We start from the raw sequence: 27,540 nt of genomic DNA on the forward strand, positions 1-27,540 counted from the left end.
TCAGAACAGTCTGCGAGCAACGGCGGGGGGGGGGGTGGGGGGAGAAGTTAGGGCTGGTTGGAGAAGGTAAGGTGGACCGTAGGATGGCCCGAGGAACGGGGTAACCGGTCTTCTCTCTCAGACGTTCTCAAGGTCGATAATCTAATCGGATGGCTAGTGAGATCAGAGAGTCCAGACAGTCCGTGTCATCCCTTGTGGCCGACTCATCCTTTATCTGATCCGAGAGGCCCTGTCGAGACACCTCCCGTAGGGCCTCATCATTCCATCCAGAGTCTGCGACCAATGTCCAGAACTCAGTGGGATACCTGGCCACACTTCGCGAAGCCTAGTGACGTGTAAGCAGCCATCTTGTAGCGTCCTTGCCGCGAATGGATTTTTCAAAAACCTTCCTCATTTCTGCGATAAAGGAGGAGTAAGACGAACAAACTTCCGGCTGGTTATCCCACACCGCAGTTACCCAAGCCAAGGCAGCCCCATGATGTACGCAATGTTTGATTTGTTGGAAGCGTAGGTAGGTGGCTGTAGCTCAAAAACCAGGGAGGCCCTGTAGCAGGAAGGCCTGGCACCTGCCTAGGTCCCCAGCGTAGGGTTCAGACTCGGGCACAGATGGTTCTCGAAGGGATGAAGGGATAGGATTGCAGACTCCGAGGGCAAAGCCATCCTGAGCGGTACGGTTTGGGTAGCTGGGGATCTTGGAGGGGGTGGAGAGGGTCCATTCATTCACTGACCTTCTGCACATTCATGGTTGGCGTCAGAAGGTTGTCTGTGATCTCCTGAAGTAGCTGGTCGTGGGCACCCAACAGGTAGCCCTGGTTGGTCAGGGCCTCTTGTACCAGATCCGTGTCTGCTGGGTTCATCATGGCCAGTTCATGAACGTAGAGCAGGAAACCGGAGCGATCTTGAAAAGGAGACGGGATTCACAGGGACTCTCTAGAAACTAGAGTGGAACTTAGAACTACCGGTTCTAATCGGAACAAGGAACGAAGTGTCACACGAGAATCGACCAACGAACTGGCAACCTGTGATAGAGTCACCATCGTATTTATTTCCCAGGCTCTGATGAAGACCAGATGTACAGTAATCGGGTAATTAGCAGCAATTGACTGAAATTGGGGCATGATCAGGGAAAAAGAAGTGGTAAAGGGGAATGGCCAACCAGGACCATGACAGAAGAAGCTTTTCCTAAAGCATTGAGTGTGTGCCTTCAGGCTCCTGTATCTCTTCCTGGATAGTAACAATGAAAAGAGGTCATGGGGGTCAAGGAAAGTTGCCGCCGTTTTGAGAAGTTGCTTTTTGATGATGTCCTCATTGCTGGGGAGGCCAGCGCCCATTATGGAAGTGGCTGAATTTGCGACTTTCTGTGGCATTTTCCAATTCTGTGCAGTAGCCCCTCCAGTCCAGATGGTAATGCAACCAGTTGGAATAATCTGCATGATACAAGTATAGAAAATTGCTGGAGCCATGGTGGCAGAGCGGTTAGTGTGAAGCTCAGGGGTCGGAGTTGAGAGTACATTTCTGGGTTCTCTGTAAGCAAGGGTGTACATTCCTTCCCGTGCTCGTGTGGCTTTCTTCCAGATGCTCTGACTTCCAAAGACGTAGCAACTAGCAAGTTAAATGGTCATTGTAAACAATCCTGTGATTAGGCTATTGATAAATCAGTGGGTTAACTGGTCATTGTAAAGGATCCTGTGATTGGGCTATTGATAAATCAGTGGGTTAGCTGGTCATTGTAAAGGATCCTGTGATTGGGCTATTGATAAATCTGTGGGTTAACTGGTCATTGTAAAGGATCCTGTGATTAGGCTATTGATAAATCTGTGGGTTAGCTGGTCATTGTAAAGGATCCTGTGATTAGGCTATTGATAAATCAGTGGGTTAACTGGTCATTGTAAATGACCCTGTGACTGAGCTATTGATAAATCAGTGGGTTAACTGGTCATTGTAAAGGATCCTGTGATTGGGCTATTGATAAATCAGTGGGTTAACTGGTCATTGCAAAGGATTCTGTGATTGGGCTATTGATAAATCTGTGGGTTAGCTGGTCATTGTAAATAACCCTGTGATTAGGCTATTGATAAATCGATGGGCTGCTAAGCACATAGCTCAGTGGGCCAGAAGAACCAGCTGTATCTCTAAAGAGATTCCTCAAACTCCTAATGAACTATAGCCACTGTCTCTCATCCTTTGTAATTGCATTGATAGGTCAGGACATGGATAGATCTTCAGAGAACTTGAAATAGCCCACCCTTTCCACCACTGATCTCTTAACAACTGGTGTGTGTTTCCTTGATTTCCCCTTCCTGAAGTCCACAATCAATTCCTTGTTCCTACTGATGCTGAGTACAAGGTAATTGTTGCAACACCACTTAACTAGCTAATCTACCTCTCTCCTGCATGCTTCCTTGTCACAATCTGAAATTCCGCCAATGTAGTTGTGTCATCAAAATTTATGGATGGTGTTTGAGCTGTGCTTAGCCACACAATTATGGGTCCAGAGAGAGTAGAGCAGTAGCCTAAGCATGCATCCTTAAGATGTGTTAGTTTTGAATGTCCATTACACAGTAGCACCATAAGATAAAGGAGCACAATTAGGCCATTTGGCCCATTGAGTCTTATCTGCCAATTCATCATGACTGATCCATTTCCTTCTCAGCCCAAATCTCCTGCCTTCTTCCCATATCCCTTCATGCCCTGACTAATCAAGAATCCATCAACCACTTACTTGAATATATGTAAATACTTGACATCAACAGCCACCTGTGGCAATAAATTCAACAGATTCACCAGAGTCTGGATAATGAAATTCCTCCTCATCTCTGTTCTAAATGGACATCCCTCTAGCCTTCTGCAGTCTCTCTGCTTCCTCAGCACTACCTGTCTCTCCAGCTATCTTCGTATCATCTGCAAATTTGGTCACAAAGCCATCAATCATCTAATCCTCTAAATCATTGACATATAACGTAAAAAGAATTGGTCACAACACAGACGCCTGTGGAACACCACTAGTCACCGGCAGCTAACCAGGAAGATTATAATCTAGAAAGTTATAAGGCTAGCAGAAAGGAGCTTAGGAGTGAAATTAGGAGAGCCAGAAGGGGCCATGAGAAGGCCTTGGCAGGCAGGATTAAGGAAAACCCGAAGTATTCTGCAACTATATGAAGAGCAAGAGGATGGATGTAAGGTGTAGGTCTTTATTCTTTAGAGCATAGAAGGTTGAGGGGGGTCTTGATAGAGGTGTTTAAAATTATGAGGGGGATAGATAGAGTTGACATGGATAGGCTTTTTCCATTGAGAGTAGGGGAGATTCAAACAAGAGGACATGAGTTGAGAGTTAGGGGGCAAAAGTTTAAGGGTGACATGCAGGAGAATTTCTTTACTCAGAGGGTGGTAGCTGTGTGGAATGAGCTTCCAGTAGAAGTGGTAGAGGCAGTTTCGGTATTGTAATTTAAAGCAAAATTGGATAGGTATATGGACAGGAAAGGAATGGAGGGTTATGGGCTGAGTGCGGGTCAGTGGGATTAGGTGAGAGTAAGTGTTCGGCTCGGACTAGAAGGGCCGAGATGGGCTGTTTCTGTGCTGTGATTGTTATATGGTTATATAGAATAGGACCAATCAAGTGTGACAGTGGAAAAGTGTGTATGGAACCGAAGAGACAGCAGAGGTACTTAATGAGTATTTTGCTTCAATAATCACTATGGAAAAGGATCTTGGTGATTGTAGGGATGACTTACAGCGGACTGAATAGCTTGAGCATGTAGATATTAAGAAAGAGGATGTGCTGGAACTTTAGGAAAGCATCAAGTTGGATAAGCCTCTGGAACCGGATGAGATGTACCTCAGACTACTGTGGGAAGCAAAGGAGGAGATTTCTGAGCCTCTGGCAATGATCTTTGCATTATCAATTGGGATAGGAGAGGTTCTGGAGGATTAGAGGGTTGCAGATGTTGTTCCCTTGTTCAAGAAAGGGAGTAGAGATAGACCAGTGAGCCTTACTTCAGTGATTGGTAAGTTGATGGAGAAGATCCTGAGAGGCAGGATTTATGAACATTTGGAGAGGCTGTTGCAACCCCACTTTCTGCGCAGGCGAACCGGCTCACAAATAGCCAGTACGCTGGGGGAGACTTTGGTAATGCACCTCTGACGTAATTTCTGCCCGGAGACGGAGGGTGCTAGGGATTAAAAGCTAGCGCCGCGAAGTTTGAATAAACTAGTCTCGAAACGTTTCGTTATTTCAGCACTGTGTGTAGCACATCGCTACATTGGTGACCCCGACGGTCCAAACGGGATTTGGACCAAAGATGACCGACTCTTCATCTGTTCACGCAGATTCACTAAAACTGCCGACTTTCTGGACGTTGCGACCACGCGTGTGGTTTAGCCAAGCAGAAGCCCAGTTCCAGATTCGGCAGATATCCTCTGATTCCACGCGTTACTACCACGTGGTGAGCGCCCTTGACCAGGAGACGGCCGCCCAGGTTGCAGATTTCATACAGTTGCCCCTGGAAGAAGGCGAATATGAAGCATTCAAAGTGCTGCTCATTGGGACCTGTGGCCTCTCACGGCGGGGTGCCCGCCTGCTTCACCTGGACGGTTTGGGAGACAGACAGCTGTCAGCATTGATGAACGAGATACTGTCCCTGGCTGACGGCCTCAAGTTTGAGCAAGCATTCCTAGAGCAACTGCCCGAGGACGTACATCTGCTGCTGGCCGACACAAATTTCAGCGACCCCTGGAAGGTGGCAGCCCAGGCAGACGTGCTGTGGAAAGCCAAGAGGGAGAGCGTGGCGTCTGTCGGTCAGATTACCAGGCCACGCACCCAACAGCAGACCAGACCAGGCCCGGCAGGGGGGCACACACAACACAGAGGCAGGAGTGAGGAGGCCAGTGAACAGTGGTGTTTCTACCACCAGCGGTGGGGCACAAAAGCCCACCGTTGTCGCCCGCCCTGCAAGGGCCAGGGCCAGCTGCTGCTAATGACTATGGCGGCTGGCCACCAGGACAGCCTCTTGTACGTCTGGGACAAACAGTCGGGACGCCGCTTCTTGGTCGATACCGGAGCGGAGATCAGCGTCTTGCCCCCGACAGGGTACGACACCCGCAACAGGAAGCCAGGACCCACCCTGAGGGCCGCAAACGGCAGCACGATACGGACCTATGACACCCACACAGTGCAGCTGCAGTTCGGCGCCAGCCGGTTCACGTGGGACTTCACACTGGCCGCGGTGGCCCCACCACTCCTGGGGACGGACTTCTTGCGAGCTCACAGCCTGCTGGTCGACTTGCAAGGGAAAAGACTGGTACATGCCGAGACTTTCCAGACGTTCTCCCTGGGTGAAGCCAAGTTACTGGCCCCACACCTGGACTCCATCACGCTGTCGGACAACAAATTCACCAGAATCCTGGCGGACGTTCCATCGATTCTGGCACTGCAGTTCACGGCAGCCATGCCCAGACATGGGGTACAGTACCACATTCCAACCCAGGGACCACTCCTCCACGCCCGCGCACGAAGGCTCCCCCTGGAAAAGCTCCACTTGGCGAAGGAGGAGTTCAAGAGGATGGAGGAATTGGGGATCGTACAGAGGTCCGACAGCCCATGGGCCTCCCCCCTGCACGTGGTGCCCAAAGCAGCTGGGGGTTGGAGACCATGTGGTGTCTACTGCAGACTGAACGAGGCTACCACTCCAGACCGCTACCCCATGCCGCACATACAGGACTTTGCAGCAAACCTGCACGGGGCAAGAATATCTTCCAAAGTAGACCTCGTCCGGGGATACCATCAAATCCCGGTGCACCCTGAAGATATCCCCAAAACAGCACTCATCACCCCATTCGGCCTGTTTGAGTTCCTCTGATTGCCACTGGGCCTGAAGAATGCCGCATAGACGTTCCAGCGGCTAATGGAACCGGTGGGACGCTACCTGGACTTTGCGTTCATCTATTTGGATGACATCCTCATAGCCAGCAGTAGTCATCAGGAACATCTGTCCCACCTCCGCCAGCTCTACTCCCGCCTGAGTGATTTCGGCCTCACGATCAACCCAGCCAAATGCCAGTTCAGTCTCGATACCATCGACTTCCTGGTCCACAGGATTACCAAAGATGGGGCAACACCTCTGCCCACCAAGGTAGACGCGATACGCCACTTTGCCCGGCCCAACACGGTCAAAGGCCTGCAGGAGTTCATTGGTATAGTGAACTTCTACCACCGTTTCCTCCCCTCAGCAGCCTGTATCATGTGCCCGTTATACACCCTGATGTCGGGTAAAGGCATTACTTGGGACGAGGAGGCCGCGGCCGATTTCGTTAAAGCCAAGGAAGCCTTGGCAGATGCCGCGATGCTGGTTCACCCCAGAACGGACATTCCGACCGCCCTCACGGTGGACGCATCCGACACAGCAGTCGGTGGGGTGCTGGAGCAACTCATCGAGGGGTGCTGGCAACGCCTGGCATTCTTCAGCAAGCACCTACGACCACCCGAACTCAAGTACAGTGCTTTCGACTGGGAGCTGTTGGCACTGTATCTGGCAATCCAGCATTTCAGGTACTTCAGAAGTTCATGGACCACAAACCGTTGACCTTCGCGTTCACGAAGGAGTCCGATCCCTGGTCGGCTCGCCAGCAGCGACTTCTGTCCTACATGTCCGAGTACACGACGGACATCCAGCATGTCTCGGGAAGGGACAGCGTCGTGGCGGACACACTCTCCAGACCAGCTGTCCAGGATCTGTCCCTGGGGGTGGACTATGCAGCACTGGCGGAGGCGCAGCAGGCAGACGACAAGATGCCCAGCTACAGGACTGCAGTCTCGGGTTTGCAGCTGCAGGACTTTCCCACTCACCGACACATCTGCCGATTCCTGCGCCCGAGCACTGATCGCAACCTGGGTAGTACGCTTCAGGGTACCGGCCCACATTACCTCCGACAGAGGCGCCCAGTTCACCTCCAGCCTGTGGTCGGCTGTGGCCAGCCTGTTGGGAACACAGCTACACCACACAACTGCCTAACACCCACAGTCGAACGGACTAGTGGAACGCTTCCACCGTCACCTGAGGTCAGTTCTCATGGCCCACCTGAGAGGACCTAACTGGGTGGACGAGCTTCCCTGGGTCCTGCTTGGAATTCGTACAGCCCCCAAAGAGGATCTGCATGCCTCGTCGGCCGAGTTGGTGTACGGCACACCCTTGGCCGTCCCGGGAGAGTTCATACCAGCCCCAAGGGGAAAAGAGGAAGAACCCGCAGCAGTCCTGGTCAGGCTACGCGAAAGGCTCGGCAACCTGGCCCCCGTACCAACTTCACAGCATGGACGGACCCCGACCCATGTACCCAAAGACCTGCAAAACTGTAAGTTTGTGTTTGTACGAAGGGGCGGACACCAGGTGCAGATACAGCAGCCGTACGAGGGGCCGTTCAGGGTGATCAACAACAATGGGTCCACGTACATTCTGGACATTGGGGAGAGAGAGGAGGTTTTCACGGTGGACCGACTCAAACCAGCCCATGTGGATTTGGCGCAACCGGTCGAGGTTCGGGCACCGCGGCGCAGAGGCAGACCTCCCAAACAGAGGCTGATCCAGACTGTGGACATTGGGGGGTGTGTTGCCGGTTCTGGGGGTGGGGGGTATGTGGCGACCCACTTTCTGCGCAGGCGAACCGGCTCACAAATAGCCAGTGCACAGGGGAGACTTTGATAATACACCTCTGACGTCATTTCCGCCCGGGGGGCGCTAGGGATTTAAATACGAGCGCCGCGAAGTTTGAATAAACTAGTCTCGAAACGACTTTCCGACTGCGTGTCGTTATTTCAGCGCTGTGTGTAGCACATCGCTACAAGGTATTATATGATTTAGAATAGTCAGCATGGCTTTGTGAAAGCAGATCAAGTTTTACGAGCCTGATTAAATTTTTTGAGGATGTGACTAAACATATTGTAGAAGGAAGAGTGGTAGATGTAGTGTATATGGATTCAGCAGGGAATTTGACAAGATACCACATGCAAGCCTTATTGAGAAAGTAATGAGGCATAGGATCCAAGGAGACATTGATTTGTGGATCCAGAACTGGCTTGCCCACGGAAGGCAAAGAGTGGTTGTAGACGGGTCATGTTCTTCATGGAGCATGGTGTGCCTCAGGGATCTATTCTGGGACCGCTACTCTTTGTGAATTTTATAAATGACCTGGATGAAGACGTGGAGGGATGGGTTAGTAAACTTGCTGATGATACAAAGGTTGGGGGTGTTGTGGATAGTGTGGAGGGCTGTCAAAGGTTACAGTGGGACATTGATAGGATGCAAAACTGGGCTGAGAAGTGGCAGATGGAGTTCAAACTAGATAAGAGTGAAGTGGTTCATTTTGGTAGACCAAATATGATGACAGAATATAGTATTAATGACAAGGCTCTTGGCAGTGTGGAGGATCAGAGGGATCTTGGGGTCCGAGTCCATAGGACACTCAAGCCTGCTGTGCAGGTTGACTCTGTGGCTAAGAAAGCATATGGTGCATTGGCTGTTGTCAATTGTGGGATTGAGTTTAGGAGCCAGGAGGTAATGTTGCAGCTATATAGGACCCTGGCCAAACCCCACTTGGAGTACTGTGCTCTGTTCTGGTTGCCTCACTACAGGAAGGATGTGGATGCCATAGAAAGGGTGCAGAGGAGATTTACAAGGATGTTGCCTGGATTGGGGAGTATGACTTATGAGAATAGGTTGAGTGAACTTGGCCTTTTCTCCTTGGAGCGACGGAGGATGAGAGGTGACCTGACAGAGGTGTACAATATGATGAGAGGCATTGATTATGTGGATAGTCAGAGGCTTTTACCCAGGGCTGAAATGGCTAGCATGAGAGGGCACAGTTTTAAGGTGCTTGGAAGTAGGTACAGAGGAGATGTTAGGGGTGAGAGTCTGGAATGGGCTGCTGGTGATGGTGGTGGAGGCAGGTACCATAAGGTCTTTTAAGAGATTCCTGGATAGGTACATAGACCTCAGAAAAATAGAGGGCTCTGGGTAACCCTAGATCATTTCTCAGGTAACGACATGTTCGGCACAGATTGTGGGCCAAAGGACCTGTATTGTGCTGTAGATTTTCTATGTTTCTAAGTAGAAGAATTCAAGGGCTGGAGAAGAAGGAATCTAATATGAGAGGACAGTGAACCACGGAAGAAAGGGACAGAGATGGGGAACCCAACAGATGTGATGGGTTAGTGAGGTGTAAAGAGTTGAGAGGGCAACCAGAATGGGGAACGGAAAAAGAGAAAAGGAAGGTGGAGAGAGAAATTACTTCAAATTGGAGAAATTGGCATTTATGCCGATATGGTTGAGGTCACCCAGATGGAAAAATCTGATTTTGCTCCTCCAAACTGAGTTTGGCCTCATCATGGAAGTAGAGGAGGCCATTGACCAACATGGTATAATGGGAATGTGAAGTTATTTTAAAATTGGTAGCTAAAGGGAGATGCTGCTTTTTGTCGCATATAGGGGAACTATAGACTATTGAGTCTCACAGCAGCTGTGGGGAAACTGTAGAGAAAATTCATAGGGGTAGGATGCATGAGCATTTGGGAACCCATGGCCTGATTAGGGAGAGCCAACATGGCTTTGTGAAGGGTAGGTCACGTCTTACTCACTTGACGGAGTTGTTTGAGAAGATGATGAGAGAGATTGATGAAGGTAGAGCAGTGGATGTTGTCCACATGGATTTTAGTATGGTGTTTGCAAAGTCCCTCAGTGGAGGCTAATCCAGAATATTAAGTTGTACAGGGTCTGCAGTGAATTAGCTGTTTGTATTCAGAACTGGCTGCAGATAGAAGACAGAGGGTGGTGGTTGAAGGATTTTGACCTAGATGAAAATGTAAATGGGTAGGTTACTAAGTTTATAGATAATACCAGAATTAGTGCAGTTGTGGATAGTGTAAAAGACTGACAAAGAATACAACACAATATAGACCAGTTGCAGATTTGGATAGAGAAATGGCAGATGGAGTTTAGCCCAGATAAATGTGAGGTGTTGAACCTTGGTGGAAAATTGCAAGGAGACGGTTGAGCAGAATGATCTTGTGGTCAAGTTCATAGTTCCTTGAAAGTGGCTACACAGGTTGATAAGGTTGTTAAGAAGACTTATGGAAAGTTTGTTTTCATTAGTCGAGGCAGTGAGTTCAAAAATTGAGAGGTTATTTTATGTTGCAACTTTATAAAACTGGTTATGCCACATCTGGAGTATTACAGACAATTCCAGTTGCCCCTTTATAGATGTTGAGGCTTTGGAGAAGGTGCAGAAGAGGATTCAAGATGCTACCTGGTTTAGAGGGCATGTGCTGTCATGAGAGGCTTACAAACTTGGGTTGTTTACTCTGGAGTGTCTGAGGCTGAGTGGAGATCTGATTGAGGTTTATAAGATCATGAGAGTCACAGATAGAGTAGAGAGGGTAGAAATGTCTAACATCAGGGTGTATGCAATGAAGCTGAGGGGGAGTACATTCAAAGGGGATGTGACGGTTAAGTTTTTTTATTCAGAGAATGTTGGAATCTTAGAATATGTTGCCTGGTATGCTGGTAGAGGCAAATACATTACAGGCTTTTAAGAGATAGGCACATGGATGTGAGGAAGGTGGAGGAATATGAGCATTGGGACGATACAATCATTGTTGGTGGAATCTCAGATGGTGATGAGAGGGTGTACAAGAGTGAGATATGCCAACTAGTGGAATGGCGTCACAGCAACAACCTGGCACTCAAAAGTCAGTAAAACGAAAGACCTGATTGTGGACTTCAGGAAGGATAAGATGAAGGAACACATAGCAATCCTCATAGGGGGATCAGAAGTGGAGAGAGTGAGCAGCTTCATGTTCCTGGGTGTCAAGATCTCTGAGGATCTAACCTGGTCCCAGCACATTGATGCAGTCATAAAGAAGGCAAGACAGTGGCTATACTTTATTAGGAGTTTGAAGCGATTTGGCATGTCAACAAATACACTGGAAAAACGTCTATAGTTGTACCATGGAGAGCATTCTGACAAGCTGCATCACTGTCTGGTATGGAGGGGCAATGGCACCGGACCAAAAGAAGCTTCAGAAGGTTGTAAATCTAGTCAGCTCTATCTTGGGCACTAGTCTACAAAGTACCCAGGACATCCTTAGGGACAGTGTTTCAGAAAGGCAGCGTCCATTATTAAAGACCTCCAGCACCCAGGGCATGCCCTTTTCTCACTGTTACCATCAGGTAGGAGGTACAGAAGCCTGAAGGCACACACAAGGCGATTCAGGAACAGCTTCTTCCCCTCTGCCATCCGATTCCTAAATGGACATTGAAACTTGGGGCACTACCTCATTTTTTTTTAATATACAGTATTTCTGTTTTTGCACATTTTTAATAATCTATTCAATATACGTAATTGATTTACTTGTTTATTTATTATTATGCTTTTTTTCTCTCTCTCGGCTAGATTATTATTGCATTGAACTGCTGCTACTAAGTTAACAAATTTCATGTCGCATGCTGGTGATAATAAACCTGATTCTGATTCCGATTCTCAGGAGGGAGTAGTTTTTGGTTCTTTGAAATTTTACTTTCTAACTGGTTCGGCGTAACATCATGGGGCAAAAAGCCTGTCCTGTGTTGTTGAGTTCAATGTTCTCTATTCTCTGATACCAAGAGATAAAGCTCAGGTTGGGTTTTACAATGTTATAGTCATGAGAACCAGGATTAAATATTTGCTCTGTCAAACATTAATGGAGATTTTACACAGAATAGAGGACTGAAGTTGTAAGAAGAGATTGATAAGCTGGATGTCAATGATTTCGAAGACAAAATTGATTGCTTTGTGGACAATATGAAGATTGGTGGTGGGGTGGTAGTGTTGAGGAAGCAGGGAGGCTGCAGAAAGACTTAGATCAGCAAAGTGGGCAAAATGGCTGTAGGAACAGTGCCAGGAAGTGTATGGTAATGCACTTTGGTGGAAGGAATAAAAGCAGACTATTTTCTAAATGGGGAGAAAATTCAAAAATCAGAGGTGCAAAGGGACTTGGGAGTCCTCATGCAGGAGTCCCTAAAGGTAAATTTGCAGTTTGATTTGGTGCTGAGGAAGGTCAAAGATTCATTTATTATCAAACCATGTATCCACAAACAACTCTGAAATTTGTATTCTCTAGATAGCCAGGAAACAGAGACAGAACATGACAGTCATTCAGAGAGAAACATCAAGCCCACCCCCTGTACAAAAAAGAAAGGCATCCCGACCATCAAGCCCCCAACCCCCTCCCCCTGCACAAAGCGGAACTGCAATATTGATCCCCGAGAAAACAACTTCTCCACTGCACAAAATGCTAACAGAACATCAACCTCCAAACACTCTCCCCTCACACAACAAAACGGAAAAGGAACGGGTGATAAATAACAAGAGAATATAAAACCCATGTCCAAGGTCCATAATCGCATTAGTTCAAACACAGAAGCATGATACCATCCTCTGATATCCTGACATTATTGGAAAGGGAAGGGGACCACAGACTCCTCATCTGGCAACGATCAAAAGAAAGGCAGTTGGCGCTGAACTCCCACTCACCTTGATCTTTTAGTCTTTCTTGATGCTTTAATCAGCGATTAATGAATGCTTGAACTGGCAAAATGAAGTTGAACATCGTCTCAAAGTTCCTTCACATTGAGGCCGTTTGAGTACGCGCTCACTTCCCAGAATCTTCTCAGAGCCAATAAACTGCTGGATCGCTCAAACGATCTCCAAACTGTAAATCACAGGCTCTAACAGTCTCAGAAATGCATTTAAGGTGGAAAACAGATGTAAAAGAAGTAAAAAGGCTATTTTATTTTGCTATCTGGAAAATGTCAAAGGGAACATTATACACTGGCGCTGTCTTGTCCGGATACAAAGTTAACATTGATTTTGAGAGGACTAGAGTATAAAAGCAAGGACGTACTGTAACGTTGATGCTTTTGAAGGCTCAGGTGAGGCCTCACTTGGAGTATTGTGAGCAATTTTGGGCCCCTTATTTAAGAAAGGATGTGCTGACATTGGAGCAGATTTAAAGGATGTTCATGAAAATAATTTCAATCTTGAAAAGCTTATCATATGAGAATTGTTTGATGCCTATTGAATGCTGAAAGGCACAGGTAGAGTGGATTTGGAGACAATGTGGAGAGAATGCTTCCTGTAGTGGGGAAGTCTAGGACCAGAGGCGTAACCTCAGAATAGAGGGACTTCAGTTAGAATAGAGATGAGAAGGAATTTCTTCAGCCAGAGGGTTGTGAATCTGTGGTATTCATTGCCACAGACATCTATGGAGGGTCAGGTCATTAAGGTGAAGGTTGATGGATTCTTGATAGGCCAGAGCGTGAAAGGTCATGAAGAAAAGGCAAGAGGATGGAGTTGAAATGGAAATGCATCAGCCATGATCAAATAGTGGAGCAGATTCAATGGACCAAATGGCCTAATTCTGCCCCAATGTCTTATTCTCATTGCAATGTAGGAGTCTAATGGGTGATTCAATAAATTTACAATGTATTTAATTAAGGTAGAAATTCAAAACCTTTATACCAGGGCAGTAGAGTCTAAAATTAGAGAGCATAGGTTTAAGGAGAATGGGAAGGAATTTAAAAGCAAACTGAGGGGTTAAGTTTTTCAGAGGCTGGTGAATATCAGAAAGAACTACCAGAGGAGGTGGTGGGGCTAGATAACATTAGAAAATTTAAAAGGCAGTTTTGTTGGTGATTGTCATAAAGTACCTGATGCCAGTAGTGGAAAAGTTATTCTAAGGATCAGATATACTTGGATAAACAGGGACTGATTAGGGATAGTCATCATGGCTTTCTGCATGATTGGTCATGTTTAACCGATATTATAGAGTTTTTCAAGGAAGTTAGCAAGAAAGTTGATGAAAGCAAGGCAGTGGATGTTTTCAATATGGATTTTTGCAAGGCCTTTGACAAGGTTCCGCATGAGAAGTTGTTCAAGAAGGTTCATTCGCTTGACATTCAAAATGATGTCGTAAATTGGATTAGACATTGGTTTGTGGGAGAAGCCAGAGAGTGGTAGTATAGGGTTGCCTCTGACCGGAGGCCAGTGAGTAGTTGTGTGCCACGGGTATTGATATCAGGTCCTTTGTTGTTTGCCATATCAATGATCTGGATGATATTGTGGGTCAGTGAATTTTATTTATTGTTATTTTATTTGGTGATACAGTGGGCCTCTTCTGGCCCTTTGAGCTACGCTGTCCCAGTAATTGCACAACCCTGATTAATGCTGACCTCATCATGGGACAATGGACAACCTACCCAGTACATTTTTATACTGTGGGAGGAAACTGGAGGACCCGGGGAAAACGTGTGCATTCCATGGGGAGGATGTACTGACAGCACTAACCTCCTAACTCCAGAACACACCAAGCTGTAATTGCATTGCACTAACTGCTGTGCTAATGTGGAGCCATTTGCAGATTGTGGGGAAAATAGACAGTGAAGAAGAGCATCAAAGCTTTATGCAGAATCTGGAGTAGCTGGAAAAATAGGCTGAAACATGGCAGATGGGATTTTTGCAGGCTAGCGTGAAGTATTACACTTCCGGAGGACCAACAAGATTAGGGACTTACACAGTGAGTGATGGGCACTGCGGAATGTGGCAGAACAGGGATCTGGGAATATGGATCCATAATTCCTTGAAAGAGACATCACAGATGAATAGAGACATAAAGAGAGTTTTGGGTACATTGGCCTTCATTAACTTTGAGTACAGGAGTTTTGATGTTATGTTGAAGTTCTTTTAGACACTGGTGAGGCCTAATTGGAGTATAGTGTGTCAGTTAGAGAGACAGTTTTTGTCACCTACTCACAGGAAGGATGTAAATAAGATTGAAAGAGTGCAGAGACAATTTACAAGGATGTTGCCGGGACTTGATCACCTGAGTATAGGGCAATGTTGAATTGGTTAGGACTTTATTCCCTAGAACGTAGAAGATTGAGGGGAGATTTAATAGAGGTGTACAAAATTATGTGGGGTATAGGGAGGGTAAATGCAAGCAGGCTTTTTCCACTGAGGTTGGGTGAGACTATAACTAGAGGTCATGGGTTAAGGGTGAAAGGTGAAAAGTTTAAGAGCAGCACTCTCAGATGGTGCTGAGAGTGTAGAATGAGCTCCTAGTGCAAGAGACTGATGCATATTTGATGTCAACATTTAAGAAAAATTTGGGTAGGCACATGGATGGGAAAAATATGGAAGGTTATGGTCAGGGTGCAGTTCGATGGGAGAAAGCAGATTAATGGATCAGCATGGACTAGATGGGCCAAAGGCTGTGTTGCTGTGCTGTAGTGTTCTGTGACTCTGTGACATGTATGAGTCCTGATGAAGGATCTTGGTCCAAAACACCAACTGTTTATTCCTTTCCATAGATGTGCCTCACCTAAAGCTTAAAGTAAAATTTGTGATCAGAATACATACACATCACCACATACAACCCTGAGATTCTTTTTCTGCAGGGTTACTTAGCAAATCTATGGAGAAGTAACGGTAAACTGGATCTGTAAACTGTAAACATCGGACACTGAAAACAAACTGTGTAAATGCAGATACAAATAAATAGCAATAAATAACAAGCATGAAATAGCAATAAGATAGAGTCCTTAAATAATTGTAGCCATCATAGAAACATAGCACAATACAGGCCCTTTGGCCCACAAAGTTGTGCCGAACATGTCCTTACCTTAGAAATTACTAGGCTTACCTATAGTCCTTTATTTTACTAAGCTCCATGTACCGATCTTAAAGTTTCTTATAAGACCCTATTGTATCCCCTTTTGTTCAAGAGCCTGATGATTCAGGGGTAGTAACTGTTCTTGAACCCGGTGGTGTGAGTCCTGAGGCACCTGTACCTTCTACCTGATGGCAGCAGCGAGAAAAGAGCATGGCCTGGGTGAGTTCCTCCTGAATTTAGTGTGGGTTACACTGGATATCCAGCATCTGAAAATCTCTTGTGTACATAAGACCATAAGATATAGAAGCGGAATTGGCCCATCGAGACAGTTCTGCCATTTCATTATGGCTGATACAATTCCCTCTCAGTTCCAATCTCCTGCCTTCTCCCTGTATCCCTCCACGCTCTGACTAAAACAAGAATATAACAAACTCTGTCTTAAATTTACCCAATGATTTGGCCTCCACAGTGGCCTGTGGCAACAAATTCCACATATTCACCACTTGCTGGCTAAAGGAATTCCTCCTCATCTCTATTCTGAATGGATGTCCCTCTATACTGAGGCTGAGTCCCCCACCACAGAAACCAGCGTCTCCACATCCACTCTATCGAAGCCTTTCAACACTCAATCATCTCTTTCCTCATTCTTCTGAATTCCAGTGAGACCCAGAGCCATCAAAAGCTCCTCATATGACAAGCCTTTCAATCCTGGAATAATTTTTATGAACCTCCTTGAACCCTCTCCAATGTCAGCACATTCTTTCTTAGAAAAGAGGCCCAAAATTGCTTGCAATACTCCAAGTGAGGCCTCACCAGTGCTTTATAAAGCTTCAACATTATGTCCTTGCTTTTATATTCTAGTCCCCTCAAGATAAATACTAACATTGCATTTGCCTTCCTCACCACAAACTCAACCTGCAAATTAACATTTGGGGAATCCTATATGAGGACTCCAAGTCCCTTCATACCCCAAATTTTGAATTTTCACTCCATTTCCAAAATAGTCTGCACTTTTATTTCTTCCATCAAAGTGCACGACCATACACTTCAACACTGTATTCCATCTGCCCACTTCTTTTCTCATTCTCTTAATCTGTCAAAGTCCTTCTGTAGCCTCTCTGGTTCCTGAACACCACCTGCCTCTCCACCTGTCTTTGTATCTTGGCACAATGCCATCAATTCCATCATCATTCCATGGCCAATGTGAGGGGAACCCTGTGCAGGGTCAACCCAGGTAAGGCTGCTGGACCAGACAACATTCCTGGTAGAATGCTCAGAGGATGTGCAGACTATCTAGCAGATGTTCTCACTGACATTTTCAACATCTCCTTGAGCAGCGCCACTGTTCCAACGTGCTTCAAGGCCGCCACCATTGTCCCTCTGCCGAAGAAGTCTTCAGTGTCCTACTTAAATGACTACCATCTTGTTGCACTCACATCCATCATCATGAAGTTTTACGAGAGGCTCGTCATGAGGTATATCAAGACCCTGCTGCCCCCCTCACTGGACCCCATGCAGTTTGTGTACCATCCCAAACGCTCAACAGACGACACCATTGCCTTCACCCTCCACCTGGCTCTAACCCACCTGAACAAATACTTTCAAATGCTGTTCATAGACTTCAATTCAGCATTCAACACCATCATCCCTCAGAAACTGATTGGAAAGCTGAGCCTACGGGGCCTGAATACCTCCCTCTGTAACTGGATCCTAGACTTCCTGACTGGGAGACCTCAGTCAGTCCGGATCGGGAGCAGCATCTCCAACACCATCACACTGAGCAGGGGGGCCCCCCAGGGCTGTGTGCTTAGTCCACAGCTGTTCACTCTGCAGACCCACGACTGTGCTGCCACACAGCTCAAACCACATCATCAAGTTCGCCGATGACAAGACTGTGCTGGGTCTCAACAGCAAGAACGACGAGTCAGCTTACAGAGAGGAGGTTCAGCGGCTAACGGACTGGTGCAAAGCCAACAACCTGTCTCTAAATGTGAATAAAACAAAAAAGATGGTTGTTGACTTCAGGAGGGCACAGAGCAACCACTCCAGTCTGAACATTGATGGTTCCTCTGTAGAGATTGTTAAGAGCACCAAATTTCTTGGTGTTCACCTGGCAGAGAATCTCACCTGGTCCCTCAACAACTATCTCCATAGCAAAGAAAGCCCAGTAGCGTCTCTACTTTCTGTGAAGGCTGAGGACAGTCCATCTCCCATCCCCCCCATCCTCATCATAGAACCATAGAACACTACAGTGCAGTACAGGTCCTTTAGCCCTCCTTGTTGTGCTGACCCATATAATCCTTTAAAAAAGTACTAAACCCACACTACCCCATAACCCTCTATTTTTCTTTCATCCATGTGCCTGTCCAAGAGGCTCTTAAATGCCCCTAATGTTTTAGCCTCCACCACCATCCCTGGCAAGTCATTCCAGGCACTCACAACCCTCTGTGTAAAAAACTTACCTCTGATGTCTCCCCTAAACTTCCCTCCCTTAATTTTGTACATATGCCCTCTGGTGTTTGCTATTGGTGCCCTGGGAAACAGGTACTGACTATCCACCCTATCTATACCTCTCATAATCTTGTAGACCTCTATCATGTCCCCTCTCATTCTTCTATGCTCCAAAGAGAAAAGTCCCAGCTCTGCTAACCTTGCTTCATATGACTTGTTCTCCAATCCAGGCAACATCCTGGTAAATCTCCTCTGCACCCTCTCAATAGCTTCCACATCCTTCCTATAATGAGGTGACCAAAATTGAACACAATACATTCTACATTGATCACGTTCTACAGGGGTTGTATTATGAGCCTCCTGAGCAGCTGTTTCACTGCCTGGTTCGGAAATTGCACGATCTCGGTTGGCAAGACCCTGCAGCAGATAGTGAGGTCAGCTGAGAAGATCATTGGGGTCTCTCTTCCTGCCATTACAGATATTTACACTACACGCTGCATCCACAAAGTAACCAGCATTATGAAGGACCCCGCACACCCCTCATACAAACTCTTCTCCCTCCTGCCGTCTGGGAAAAGGCACCAAAGCATTCGGGCTCTCACGACCAGACTACGTTACAGTTTCTTCCCCCAAGCTATCAGACTCCTCAATATCCAGAGCCTGGACTGACACCTTACTGCCCTATTGTCTTGTTTATTATTTATTGTAATGCCTGCACTGTTTTTTGCACTTTATGCAGTCCTGCATAGGTCTGTAGTCTAGTGTAGTTTTTAATGTAGTTCTGTCTAGTTTTTATACTGTGTCATGTAACACCATGGTCCTGAAAAAACGTTGTCTCATTTTTACTATGTCCTGTACCAGCAGTTATGGTCGAAATGACAATAAAACTAACTTGACTTGACATGATTAAAATCATTAGCAAATAACATAAAAAAACAGTCCCAACTCAGATTCCTGTGGAACACCACTAGTCACTGGCAGCCAACCAGAAAAGGATCACTCTTTGCCTCCTGCCAATCAGACGCTGCTTTATCCACGCTAGAATCTTTCCTGTAATTCCATTTTTGTAAACTTCCTCTTCAGTGTCAGCCTATCTGTTCTAAGATAAGGTTCCAAAAGCTGCTCACAGTACTCCAAGCGAGGCCTCACCAATACTTTATAAAGCCTCAACATTGCATCCTTGCTCTTGTCCTTTTGAAATGAAGGCTAACATCACATTTATCTTCCTCACCATAGACTCAAACTACAAATTAACCTTTAGGGAATCCTGCACAAGGTCTTCCAAGTTCCTTTGCACCTCTGTTTTTTGTATTTTCTTACCATTCAGAAAATAGACAACCCTTTCATTTCTTCTCCCAAAGTGCATGACCATACTTTTCCCAACACTGCTTTCCATCTGCCATTTCTTTGCACATTCTCCTAATCAAGTCCTTCAGAAGCCTCTATACTTCCTCAAAACTGCTTGCCCTTCCACCTATCTTTATATCATCTGCAAACTTTGCAACAAAGCCATCAATTCCATCATTGAAATCATTGACATATACCATAAACAGAATTTTTCCCAACACATACCCTTGTGGAACATCTGCAGCTAGTCAGTAAAGGCTCCCTTTATTACCACTCTTTGCTTCGTGACATCAGCCAAAGCTCTATCTATGCTAGTATCTCTCCTGTAATGCATGTTAAGCAGCCTCATGTGTTGCAGCTTGTCAAAGACCTTCTGAAAATCCAAGTACACAACATTCACCAATTCTCCTTTGTCTATCCTACTTGATATTTCTTCAAGGAATTCCAACAGTTTTGCCTATAATTTCCTCTCTTTTGCTTTCTCCGTTCTTGAAGAGTGGAGTGACATTTGCAATTCCAGTCCTCCGGAACCATGCCTGAATCTATTGATTCTTGAAATATCATTACCAATGCCTCCACACTCTATTTGGTCACCTCTTTTAGAACCCTGTGGTGTTCACCATCTGGTCCAGGTGGTTTAGCTGCCTTCAGGCCTTTCAGTTTCCCAAGCACTGTCTGCCAAGTAGTGGCAACTTCACTCAGTTCAGCCCCTGACACTCTTGGACTTCTGGCATACTGCTAGTGTCTTCAACTGTGAAAACTGATGCAAAATACTTATTTTGGTTGCTCACTGTCCCCTTAGAGAATGCCATGGACCCAATCTGAGACATCCTTGAACCTGGCACTTGAGAAACAACTTACCATCCGAGTGTCTTCATCATGTCTTCAGAATCTCATCTCTATTCCTCTCTCAATGGAATCTCATCTGTGTTCCCCTAACTATGGAATCTCCTATCATGACTAGGAGAGGGATACGAATACTGCAGGCATATGGGATTACGATGGGTAGACATCGTGGTCGGGGTGGGCGGTAAGCATCATTTCTGGGATATATGTTTCTATAATTCTAATGCAGCAATGTGTAGTGGAAGATTTTGGAGTCCATTGTGAAGGTTGAGGACTCGGGATAATTGATGGCTCTGCTGGCAAGTTTGCTGATGATACAGAGATAGATGGAGGGGCAGGTAGAATTAAGGAAGCTGTAATTTTGGAGAATTTTGACAGGTTGGAAGAATGGTTAAAGAAGTGGCAGGTGGACTATAGTGTAGGGAAGTGTATAGTCATGCATTTTGGCAGAGGGAATAAAAGTATAGACTATTTTCTAAATGGAGAGGAAATTCAAAAATCAGAGGAGCAAATTGACCTGGGCATCCTTCTGCAGGATTCCCTAAAGATTATTTTGCAGGTTGAGTTGGTGGTAAGAAAGGCAAATGCAATATTAGCAATCATGTTGAGAGGACTAAAATATAAGAGCAAGGATGTAATGTTGAGTTTTTATAAGACCACTCTTGGAGTATTGTGAGTAGTTTGGGCTCCTTATCTAAGAAAGGATATGCTGGCATTGGTGAGGGCCAACAGGAAGTTCACAAGAATGTTTCTGAGAATCAAAGTGTTAACGTATTAGAAGCAATTGATGGCTTTTGGCCTGGACTCGCTGTAATTTAGAAGAATGAGAGGGATCTCATTGAAACATATCAAAAGGTTCAGAGAGCTAGGTAATGTTAGAGATCTAGAAGATTATAAGGCTACTAGGAAGGACCTTAAGAAGGAAATTAGAAGAGCCAGAAGGGGCCATGAGATGTCCTTGGCAGGCAGAATTAAGGAAAACCCCAATACATTCTACAAGTATGTGAAGAGCAAGAGGATAAAATGTGAAAGAATAGGACCTATCAAGTGTGACAGTGGGAAAGTATGTATGGAACCGAAGGAAATAGCAGAGGTACTAAATGAATACTTTACTTCAGTATTCACTATGGAAAAGGGTCTTGGTGATTGTAGTGATGACTTGCAGCAGACTGAAAAGCTTGAGCATGTAAATATTAAGAAAGAGGATGTACTGGAAGTTTTGGAAAGCATCAAGTTGAATAAATCTCTGGGACCGGATGAAAGGTACCCCAGGCTACTGTGGGAGGTGAGGGAGGAGATTGCTGAGCCTCTGGTGATGATCTTTGCATCATCAATGGGGATGGGAGAAGTACCAGAGGATTGGTGTGTTGCAGATGCTGTTCCTTTATTCAAGAAAGGGAGTAGAGATAGCCCAGGAAATTATAGACCAGTGAGTCTTACCTCAGTGGTTGGTAAGTTGATGGAGAAGATCCTGAGAGGCAGGATTTATGAATATTTGGAGTGGTATGATATGATTAGGAGTAGTTAGCATGGCTTTGTCAAGGGCAGGTTGTGCCTTACAAGTCTGATTGAATTTTTTGAGGATGTGACTAAACACTTGATGAAGGAAGAGCAGTAGATGTATTGTATATGGATTTCAGCAAGGCATTTGATAAGGTACCCCATGCAAGGCTTATTGAGAAAGTAAGGAGGCATGGGATCCAAGGGGACATTGCTTTGTGGATCCAGAACTAGCTTGCCCACGGAAGGCAAAGAGTAGTTGTAGATGGGTCATATTCTGCATGGAGGTTGGTTGCTGGTGGGGTGCCTCAAAGATCTGTTCTGGGACCCCTACTCTTTGTGATTTTTATAAATGACCTGGAAGAGGAAGTGGAGGGATGGGTTAGCAAATTTGCTGATGACACAAAGGTGTTGTGGATAGTGTGGAGGGCTGTCAGAGGTTACAGAGGGATATTGATAGGATGCAAAACTGGGCTGAGAAGTGGCAGATGGAGTTCAACCCAGATAAGTGTGAAGTGGTTCATTTTGGTAGGTCAAATACAATGGAAGAAAATAGTATTAATGGTAAGACTCTTGGCAGTGTGGAGGATCAGAGCGATCTCGGGGTCTGAGTCGATAGGATGCTCAAAGCCGCTGCGCAGGTTGACTCTGTGGTTAAGAAGGCATATGGTGTATTAGCCTTCATCAATTGTAGAATTGAATTTAGGAGCCGAGAGGTAATTTTGCAACCATATAGGACCCTGTTCAGACCCCACTTGGAGTACTGTGCTCAGTTCTGGTCGCCTCACTACAGGAAAGATATGGAAGCCATAGAGGAGGTGCAGAGGAGATTTACAAGGATGTTGCCTGAATTGGGGAGCATGACTTATGAGAATAGGTTGAGTGAACTCAGCTTTTTCTCCTTGGAGCGACGGAGGATGAGAAGTGACCTGACAGAGGTGTACAAGATGATGAGAGGCACTGATTACGTGGATAATCAGAGACTTTTTACCAGGGCTGAAATGGATGCCACAAGAGGACACAGGTTTAAGATGTTGGGCAGTAGTTACAGAGGAGATGTCGCGGTAAGTTTTTTACTCAAAGAGAGGTCAGTGCGTGGAATAGGCTGCCAGCAATGGTGGTGGAGGTGGATAAGATAGGGTCTTTTAAGAGTTTAGTAAAATAGAGGGCTATAGGTAAGCCCAGCAATTTCTGAGGTAGGGAAATGTTTGGCACAACTTTGTGGGCCATAGGGCCTGTATTGTGCTGTAGGTTTTCTATGTTTCTAAATACTGAAAGGGCTAGATAGAGCCGATGCAGAGAAGATGGTTCCTATAGTAGCTGTGACTAGGACTAGTGGTTGAGTCTAGGACCAGATGGCACAGCCACGAATTTGAGTGATGTCCATTTGGAATAGAGATGAAGAGGAATTTCTATCACCAGAAGGTGATGAATCTGTGTAATTCATTGCCACAGATGGCCGTGAAGGCCAAGTCATTAAGTATATTTAAAGTGGAGGTTGACGCATCCTTGATTGCCAAGACATCAGAGGTTACGGGGAGAATGGGGTTGAGAGGAATAATATTAATGGAATGGTGAAGCGACTCGATGGACTGAATGGCCTAATTCTGCTCCTATGTCTTATACTTGCACTGTCAATGCCCTACTACATTTCTATTTGCCATGCTGCTGCCTGGAAGAGTTGCACTTGCAAAGAGTCACATTTTCACTTTATCATTTCCTGTCCGTCACCTTATGTTCAGATACTCCTGCACTTAGTGTCACTGTATAAATACACAATCAGTCTATATCTACTGTATAAGCTAACCTTGTATATATACAGCCATACTCAATTACTTGTACATGCTGTTTTACAGGACTGTTTCTATATTTGTATTTATTGTGTTTGCGGGTGGATCTGGAGTAACAATCATTTCCTTTTCACTCATGTATTCCAGAATGGTAATAAACCATCTTGAATCTTGAAATTCAGTAAAACGGCAGAATCAATTGTCCAATTATAGACTAATCAGTAAAGGTGGGGGGGGGGGGGGGAGGACATCCTACACTGTTTAAACACGTATATAATTGTGAACATTTTTCTAGGATGTGGTTGCGCTTGTTTTCGCCAAATACTGTTGTTAAATTCTATTTGGAATCTAGACATTGAAAATAAAAGGGATTGATAAAGTTTTCACCTGGAGAGGCTGGAAGTAACTATGGTTTAGTTTCTTCCCTTTCCACGCCAAGCAGATTGATTGGGTTAGTCTCCTTTAGGAGCCTGTCTGTACCAACCAGAGCTCAGTTGTTTGGATGATTTATAGTATACTCGGATTCTTTCAGACCTCCGCAGATCTCTTCCCTCCTGTGATTTTCTTTCATGTTTGGTAGCAGAGGTCAGTGTCAGTAGCTGGCTTGTGTGTTCACTCCAAAAGACAGTTGTTGCTGTCGGTCCTCCTCCTCCCACATGGCCTTTAGTCAAACAGGATGTGGCCATGCTTGTATTCTGATAGTTTAATTGATTTTGGGAGGCCCTCTGGGTCAGCTGGTTTAAAGGATCACCCACTAAGCCTGCAATACGCTGTCAAAGGTAATTCAATTAAACTTCCAGAAGTGTGACTAATTACCATTTGTCGAACGCTTTACTACCCAGCCCATAAACTGGAGCTGTCTATAAATGGATAAGTCATAACTTTGATAGATAGTTCCTGATGTTTGATCTAACATTCAAGACCTCTGCCCTGAGCCTAACTGATGAGAACAGCTGTAGAGTAGTTTATAAAAACAGGATAAAGCGGCAGTGCTTTCATTGGAGACAATGACCTCTCCTTACAAAAACACCAGCGAGGTTAAGATGTTGTGCATTGCAAATTTCACGCAAATGATAATTTTTGTTCTTGTTGATTAAACAGCTACTATCAGTTTTTACAAAATAATTTAAAGCGCAGAGCTGGACTGGTTTGTTGCATTAATATAATTTGCATATTCACTCTCCAAATGTCCCTCTTCCCAAGTGTGTGCTGATTATTTGCTCTGTTCCTTACGTAACCACTGCCACAGCTGTCAGCAGTGTCCTTTAGCAGGAAGGTATTATCACCAATCTTAATCCTATTCACTCATGATACCCATGATATCCCTGCCACCCCCTCAAACATGCACACACATTTATATAGGGCATACTCAGATACACACAAAAATACACAGAGGCTCACAGACACATAAATACACGCAAAGATAGATGCACACACACTCACAGAAGTCACTGAAAACACTGCAATACTGCCCAGGACATCTGCTCTGGCCAAGGTTTGTGCAACTTTAAGTCTTTGAAACTGAGCAAAAGAGAAGTGAACATTCTGTGTGACCAAGGAAGGAATTATTTTGTTTGAAATAATATTCTTCCATTTGTTTCTCTCCAAGGTACTGCGCCAGTTTTCGATGCTCCCCATTTCTCATACTTCCAGTTTCTGCAAATGTCAGAAATACTCAGCAGATCAGTCAGCCCGTTGAGGTAAGGAACACATTTACATCCATGACATTTAGCATTCATAAGACCTGATAAAGGTCAGAAGTATTAGTGATTTCCAGCAAGTCCAAAGGCATGAAGGGGAGAATTGGAAGCCTTGTTAACTTGGAAGGTGATGAAGGTACATGGGAAAATGCAACAATAATAAGACAAGTAACAAAACAAAAATTGGAAGCTCAAGGAACCACATCTCATTCCAGAATATGATCAAATTAGTGGGATCACATATGGAAAAAAAAAACAACGCAGAAACATAGAAAACCTGCAGCACAATACAGGCCCTTTGGCCCACAAAGTTGTGCCAAACATGTTCCTACCTTAGAAATTACTAGACTTCCCCATAGCCCTCTATTTTTCTAAGCTCCATGTACCTATCCAAAAGTCTGTTAAAAGACCCTATCATATCCGTCTCCACCACCGTTACCAGCAGCCCATTCCACGCACTCACCATCCTTTAAGTAAAAAACTTACCCCAACATCTCCTCTGTATCTACTCCCCAACACCTTAAACGTGTGTCCTCTTGTGAAACCATTTCAGACCTGAGAAAAAGCCTCTACTATCCACATAATCAATGCTTCTCATCATCTTATACACCTCTTTCAGGTCACCTCTCATCTTCCGTCGCTCCAAGGAGAAAAGGCTGAGTTCACTCAACCTATTTTCATAAAGCATGCTCCCCAATCCAGGCAACATCCTTGTAAATGTCCTCTGCACCCTTTCTATGGCTTCCACATCCTTCCTGTAGTGAGGCAACCAGAACTGAGCACAGTACTCCAAGTGGGGTCTGACCAGGGTCCTATATAGCTGCAACATTACTTCTCGGCTCCTAAATTCAATTCCACAATTGATGAAGGCCAATACATCGTATGCCTTCTTAACCACAGCATCAACCTGCGCAGCTGCTTTGAGTGTCCTATGGAAGAGCCCTCTGATCCTCCACACTGCCAAGAGTCTTAAACTGATTAATTACTTTCCAAGGTCCACGTTCTGTGCTGCAATGTTCCTCTGTGTGAATGGCCAAGTGAGTTGATCGAGAAAATCAGGTAGGCAGAGACGTGGCATCCTACATCCTACCTGAACACTTTGCTAATTAATCTATTTGCAGGAACTAAGACATTCAGACAAGTAAATGGATAGTAAAGGTTTAGGTGGGCCAAATATGGGTAAATGGGACTAGCTCGTCGAAAATTTCACTTTTTTATGAGAATAGCAGAGCAGTGCTGATTTTCCTGGTATCATTGGCCCACCCAAAGTGCCTGTATGGAAGGTAATTTGTGCAGAATGTCTAAGACTATTTTATCATCCAATGTATATAGAGGAACCTACTAGGGAAGAAGTAATCCTAGACTCTCTCTTAGGGAAAGAGGTGGGTGGAGTTTGACTCCAGAGACAATTTTATTCTTTTTATTATAGTTATGGAGAAAGATTGAACAGCTCCACATCTTAAACTGCACCACTGGAGCAGGGCCAACTTTAAGGGTATGATGCTGGACCTACCTGGAGTTGAAAGATTTTGCAAAAATAAAGGAGGCATTTTATGTCTAAGAAAAACTGTAACAAACCAAAAGGCTGAACACGAAGCATGGTAAATGTACTTCACATAATTATACCAACCTCTTAAAGTGATCAATGTCAGTGGCTGTGAAGTATGTACGTTTCCACCTATTACAGTACCCTACACAGGGCCCCCAAAATTCACTAAATCGGGCATTGTGAGCCTGTCCAGAGCTCGGTCAAGCCACTCAGTTCGGGCCCTGTGTTCCATGTGTGGAGGAACAGCAGAGGCCTCTGGCTCATCCAAAGGTGTGTTGACATGTCATGATGGCAGGGACGGTAGCGGAATCCTCCAAATCCTGTTGAACCAGTTGAAGGAGAACTAATGAAGTACATTCAGATTTACCCCTCTTATCAATGATAAAAGTCTTTTCCCTCCATTCCAAAATGCAGAATATGCCATCAAAAGGGTGGTGTGCATCATGGTAGATGAAAACAAACGAGGTGGAATGTAGGTCAACAGGAGCCCAAAAATGGTGCACTCTTGAGGTGTAGGAAAAGGTGCAAAATAATTGAAGTTGTGGTATCAGGAATGAAATCCCCTCACACTCGTAACGGCTGCCCCATACCAATTTAGCTGTCCTCTTTTGGTTCTGTTCTGAGCCCCAGCAGGACCCATAGGAGATGATCATGCCAACATTCATT

Source organism: Hypanus sabinus, chromosome 8 (assembly GCF_030144855.1).
Source record: "Hypanus sabinus isolate sHypSab1 chromosome 8, sHypSab1.hap1, whole genome shotgun sequence".
NCBI classification, from domain to species: domain Eukaryota; kingdom Metazoa; phylum Chordata; class Chondrichthyes; order Myliobatiformes; family Dasyatidae; genus Hypanus; species Hypanus sabinus.